This window comes from Diceros bicornis, chromosome 31, assembly GCF_020826845.1.
Source record: "Diceros bicornis minor isolate mBicDic1 chromosome 31, mDicBic1.mat.cur, whole genome shotgun sequence".
In the NCBI taxonomy this organism is placed as follows: Eukaryota; Metazoa; Chordata; class Mammalia; order Perissodactyla; family Rhinocerotidae; genus Diceros; species Diceros bicornis.
Window position 1 is genome coordinate 32376887 of NC_080770.1, and position 6221 is coordinate 32383107.

Here is a 6221-nt window from a genome sequence, read left to right on the forward strand (position 1 = left end):
GGTCTGAGAAATGGAAGCTGTCCAACCACTGTCGGTTCAACTCCAAGCACGTCCAGACGCCCCTGCTGGGCAGACCCTCCACAGGTCAGAGACCTTGCAGTCTCCTGAGAGCAGGTGGGACGCGACGGGGGGTGGGGGTGGCAGGGTCCTTGTCGTCTCTCACCGCAGTTATTCCAAGGGCTTCCTCCTGTCTTGCCCTCCTCTCCTGCCTCCGCGCTGCTGCAGGTGTCTGCTAATGGAAGTCTAATGCCATTCTCTTGCCTAAAATACTTAAATGGCTTCTCAGTGCTCTCAGCATAAAGGCCAAACTCCTAAAAATGTCAGTCAGTGTTCTTTACAACCAGATTTCGCCCTACATTTTAGTCTCATGAAACAAGATTAAAGAAAGGGGCTTACATCAGAATAAACTGTGAGGTTCACAAACTGGAGGGAGTGGGCCCTGGGCGATGATCCTGGATGGCTCTGGGCACCCAGAACGGAAGTGGGGACAGAGAAGGAGGGAGCCAGAGGGTTTGGTGCCAGCACCGTTCAGTTCTCGTTCTGCGGTTTCTCAAGGGCAGAGCTGGCTCTTGCTCACCATTTTGTTCGCGGCACCGGGCACTGCCTGCCATTGTACAGGTTCAGAATTGTGAAGGAGTGCGGGCGTGAATGAATGAATGAGTGAGGGAATGTCCTCACAGTGTCCAGGGGTGACTGGCCGCTTCCTGTGTCCACCAGTCACCTCCTGCCTGTAAAGGGATATACCTCCTCCTCCCCCACCGCTGCCAGGCTAGCTCCCCGCCTTGCCGCCTTGGCCAGCATCTGAGGCCGGAAGGGACACTGCCAGAGGACAGTGAGACGGAGGAGGAGCTTGTCTCAGCTGCGCAGCCTGGGGCCCAGCTCTGGGGGAAGTGATGGCGGCACTGGGGGTGGCAGTCCCAGAGCCTGCTGTGCCCTTGGCCTTCTGGATGCTCCCTCCTGAACCTTGCAGGAAGGTCAGCCTGGCTGCAGAGGGTCACCCTGCCTTTACCCCATGAACCCCTGGGTCGGCCAGGGCCGAGGGCGTGGCTGCCTGGCCATCGGGTTCCCGGGGTGGCCTCCCTGGCGCAGATGGGGCGCCCAGTGCCTCCTCTCCAGTGTTGAACAGCGGGCTATGGAGGGCGCTGTCCTGCTGCAGCCTCTGCCTGGTCTCTCGCATGACCCTGTTTTCCGCATCACTCGCTTCCACACCTTTCCATGCGGTGGTTTCACTTAAGTGTTCGCCAAAAAGAACTCCTCCCTCCGGTTGGCCTGCTCGCCACCTCGCAGACGGGAATCCATAGCTTTTGGAGAAGCAGAGAGCTCTTCTCTTTGCCTGTTTAGCAGGGACATCGGTTTTCCCACCAGCCCCGCGGTCGGTGCCCCAGGTGGCCCTCACCGTGCTGTCTCCCTGGAATACTGGATCAGCCCCTAACTGGGCTCCCTGTCCTGAGCTCATCTTCCCCTAATCCACCCTTCACAATGCCTTCCAGAAAGTAAATTCAATCTTGTTTTGTCCTCCAAACCTGATCTCCCTTTCCCAGGCTTCTCCATCTCAGCAAAGAATAGCTCCAGCCAGAAGCCGGGGAGACCACTGCCTGTTTCTCTTCCTGACGCTGCCCCCGTCCTCACCCCGTTCAACCCATTAGCAAGTCCCGCTGGTTCTGTCTCTGAAATACATTCACATTGGTCCATTTCTCTTCATCTCTGCCCCAGTTTGGTTCATGGCACCATTTCTCAGTAGCCTGTAAGGGTGATGACTTCCACCAACCTCTGCGTCCTGATCTCATGTCATTTTCCTCACCACACCAACCTTCCATCAGTTCAGGGGTCCTCTAAGCTCTTCCTGCCGCAGGCTCTTTGCACTTACTTCTCCCCCACCCAACACTCTTTCCCCTGGTTTTCACAAAACCCACTCCTCATCTTTCAGGGCTCAGCTAGAAATTCACTTCCTTAGAGAGACTTTCTCAGGCTGCTCTCTCTAAAGAGGATTCCTCCTTTTATTCTCAGTCACAGAATCCTGTTATGTCCTCCCCACTCCCCAATATAAAGTCTTACTGATTTAACAAATTTATGTGTATACTTGCTTATTTAACTTGTCCTTGTCTGTCTCCCCACTGGAACCCTCCATGAGGGTAAGAAGTTGTCTGTCGTGTCCAACACTGTATCCCCAGAGCCCAGCACAGGCCTGCACAGACTCTGTGTTCAGTAAGTATTTGTTAGATGAGCGTAATAAACAGACGGAAGAGCCATCGTGTCACAGCCCTGCTCTCGTCTGTCAGGCGTCCCCAATGTCCTCGTGTACACTGCGAACTCCAAAGGCCCCGTGAGTCTCTTCATCACCTCCCCTGAGCCGCCTTTTCCTGCTTCCTCGCCAGGCCTTGGGGAATCAATCCAGGATGGGTGCCGTGGTGCAGACAATGGCACTGGTCTGGGAGGTGACAGAAAGAGACATTGGACAAAGGATCTTCATGATCCTAGGCTGTGCTTCGATTCTGTGGTGTCTAATTTTTTTTTTTAAACCGCAACAGAGATTAAACCCTGGACCAAGAAGCAACTCGCACACAGAAGGACAGCGCTTGCTGTCTTGGGTGGCTGGGAGGGACATCAGGGGTCGCACTCCCGGTGCTGACTCAGACGAGGCGGTGTCAGGATTCTCAGGAGAGCAGGTCCGAGAGGCGGGACCACGCCGACCGGCTCACACTCCATCCCCCATGCTGAGCATAGTACTTGGCAGGTCGTGTGCCCTCAGTGAAAAGTAGAGTGAAAGCATGTGCCTTGGGGACCAGAAAGCCTGTCGCACTCTTGTCACAGCTAAGGTGCAGCAAGACCACAAGAAGGCCCAGAGGTCATAGTCCCTCTGGACGGGAAGCCTCTCTGGGTGGCGGGGAAGGGAGCTATCTGGCCCCCTCTCCCCGCTCCCCAGAAGAGACCATGACTGAGCCTCCAGCACCCGGGGAAGGCATCCTGGTGGCCCCGCCTCCGTTCCGCCCCCCACACTGATACGTGCATCTGGCAGACTAAACATCTCTGCTGGCTCCTTGCAAAGTGGCTCTGTGCCGAGGATTCTTGCTCCACTCCTCCAAGTCCAGCACCGGGCAGCCCCCAGGACTGAGGAAGGCATTCCTGAGTCCAGGTCAGCCTCCTCAGAAGCATGTCCCAGGTGCCCAGGGGTGTGGCTCTGGGTATGGGCCTGCAGGCTTGGCGCTGAACACAGGCATGACTCCAGCCTCTGTGGGGACTGGGGTCGGGGGAGGGAGTGGAGTGTCGAGAAGGAGCTGAGGGTGTCCAGGTGCGTTTCCACTGACCTCGGTCCTTCCAAGCACCCTGAGCTTCTCCCTAGCAAACTCAGTGATCAGCCCATAGAGATGGACCTGAGAGGGTGGAGCGTCTCCACCGTGGTGCCGGGCACCAGAAACTGTCCCAGAAGCCTCTGGAGGGCGTGTGCACTGAGTCTTCCTCAGAGCAGGGAACAGAGGCTCGGAGATGTGAAATGACTTGCTGGGTCCAGGAGGTCACACAGCTGCGTGTCTTCTGGCCCCAAGCCGAGTGATTTTCCGTTTCTGGAAAAATTAAGGCACAGGAAGTTACAAGATGAAGAAGGACCATCCCTGGGAGAACAGAGGTCAAAATCAACAAGAAGACGTCGCCCAGGAGCGCCGGCCGTCTGAAGCTGTGAGCTCCAGGCTCCTCCCTGCCAAGAAGGAGGCTGCCTCAGAGGGACCAGGCTGCTCAGAGGCCCTTGTGACATTAGGGGCAGTTGGGAAGACAGGACGGAAACAAGCAGGCGTGGCCTTCTGGAAGTGCCTCTCACTAGGCTTGTGGGGGGGTGAACACTCTGCTCTTCCCCATGATGAGGAGGGGCCAGATGGGACCTTAGCCTGCCAGCAACGCCCTCTAAATAGGTTTTCTCCCTTTTCCAACCTCCAGAACACATTCATTTCAGCTCTCTCATAATCTTGAGGTGGAATTTGATCTTTTAAGTCCCCAAAACATTTTCAGCACCTCCTTGGCAAATCCCGTCCCAGCATGGAACACAGAGGTACCTGGCATTTATTGTTTTGAGTTTCGCCTTTTGGGCCCTTGGTGAAGAGAAAAGATTCCGTTGTAATGTCAAGGTTCATTTTATTTTATTTTCTAATTAGTAATACAAGTATATGATCAAAAATATCAACAACTGTACACAATGAAAATTCTGCCCCACCCCAGCCCCCAGAACCCCTCCCCAGGGGCACCGATGGTGTTAGTCTCTTGTGTATCCTTCCAGAGAGAGATTGTGCCGGCACAAACATCCTGCCCTGTAATCCAGGGGTCAGCAGGCTGCAGCTCCGTCTCCACAAGGCCACGGCAGGCTCACAGCCTGTTTTTATAGCGCCTGAGAGGGAACAATAACCCTTGTTAAAGGGCTACGAGAAAATGAAATAAAACAAAGGAGAATATGTGACAGAGGTCATCTGTGCCTTGCAAAGCCTAAAATATTTACTATCTGGCCCTTTACAGAAAAAGTTTGGTCAAGGTTTAATCAAAAGATGGTATACACAGTACACTTTGCTTTTTTTTCACTCAGTAATCTAGGCTGAAGGCTTCTTTCTATCAGTAGCTGAGAGCTTCTTCATTCCTTGCTAGGACTCACGGGATTCCATTGTCTGGATGGACTATCATTTAGCCGGTTTCCTGCTGATGGCCGGTTAGGTTGTCACCAGCCTTTTGCTGTTACAGACAATGCTGTAATAGGTGCAGCCTCTTCCAGCTGCTGTAACAGACTGGGGGCTTATAAACAACAGAGATTGATTTCTCACAGTTCCGGAGCCTGGGAGTCCGAGGTCAGGACGCCAGCAGACGTGGTGTCTGGTGAGGATCTGCTCTGTCTTCTCGCCGTGTCCTCACGTGGTGGAAGCTTCGAGGGAGCTCTCTGGGGTGTCTTTCATAAGGGCGTTCAGCCCACTCCTGAGGGCCCCGCCCTCATGACCTAAGCACTTCCCAAAGGCCCCACCTCCCAATACCATCACCTGGGGGATTAGATTTCAACATCTGAATTTTGGGGGGACACAAACATTTGTAGCAGATCCTGTGCTCTTTATCGTGCCTCCTTTCCTCTCTCCCTCCTGCCCTCCCTTCCTTCCTTCCCCCCTTCCCCCCTTCCTTCCTTCCCTCCTTCCTTCCTTCCCTCCCTCCCTCCTTTCTTCTTTCCTGCTCCCTTCTTTTCTTCCTTCCTTCTTCATTTTCCCTCCGGGCTATATTGCTGGCATCTCAGACATTGTGAGTGAGTGAGTGAATAGACCATGTCTGGGTGGAGGGCTCAGTTTGGGGCCGGTTGCCTGGCAGAGAACCAAGTCTCCGGTGGTTGCATCAGTCCCAGAGCCCCTTCTCCTTCCCCTTCTCTGCCAGCACAGTGGTCCCCAGGAGGTGGGGCTGCAGGAGCCTGGCCAGCTGGGGGAGGGTGGTGAGGAGGGTGATCCCAGGTAGCCTGCGCTTCCTTCAGGCTTCCTCAGGGGACCAGTCCCTCTGATCTTTGCTGCAGGTGCAAAGGCCCAGTGGGCATCTCTGTGCTCCGTCCAGACCAGGAGCTGAAGCCACGTGAAGCCGCATGGATAACCCTCCCCCGGCTGGTGCTGCCGGGGCCCAGAGGCTACCATAGCACAGACCCTGGCTCCCATGACACACGTGTCTTGGGCTGATCCAACCCCCTTCCCTTTTCCCATCTCCCAAAGCTTCTCACTTTCCAAGCTCTGCGCTAATGCGGGGACTTGTCCAGAGAGAAGGCCGGCCGGCCGCTGCGCAGTCCCCCCACCTGCCGAGTCCCGGGATGTGGGGATGGGGCTGCACCCAGGGACTCGCTTCCGACCCTTTTCTTTTCTGGACGGTGCAGGACAGGCTGTGACCAGCCCCCATTCTTCAGGGCCCCACCCCGTGCCAACATCAAACCAGGGACCTTTGTGGTCGGTCCCTCAGGAGTCGTGAGGAGAGGTTCCCTTCCCTGTAATTCTGGGGCTCCAGCTGCTTGCGTAGCCCGCAGGGTGGAGACCGACCCAGAGGCAGACCCTGTGCAGGTGGCGGCCCCTGGCCTCAAGCCCCAAACCTCAGAACCTCGCTGACCCGTCCTTTCCTCATGCCCACAGCCGGGCCCAGCAAGTTCTCTTGGTCCCACGGTCACAGTTCAGCTCCAAGCTCACTCAGTCCACTCAACAGTCAGGACAAGAGCATCCCTCACCCGGGCTCCCCAA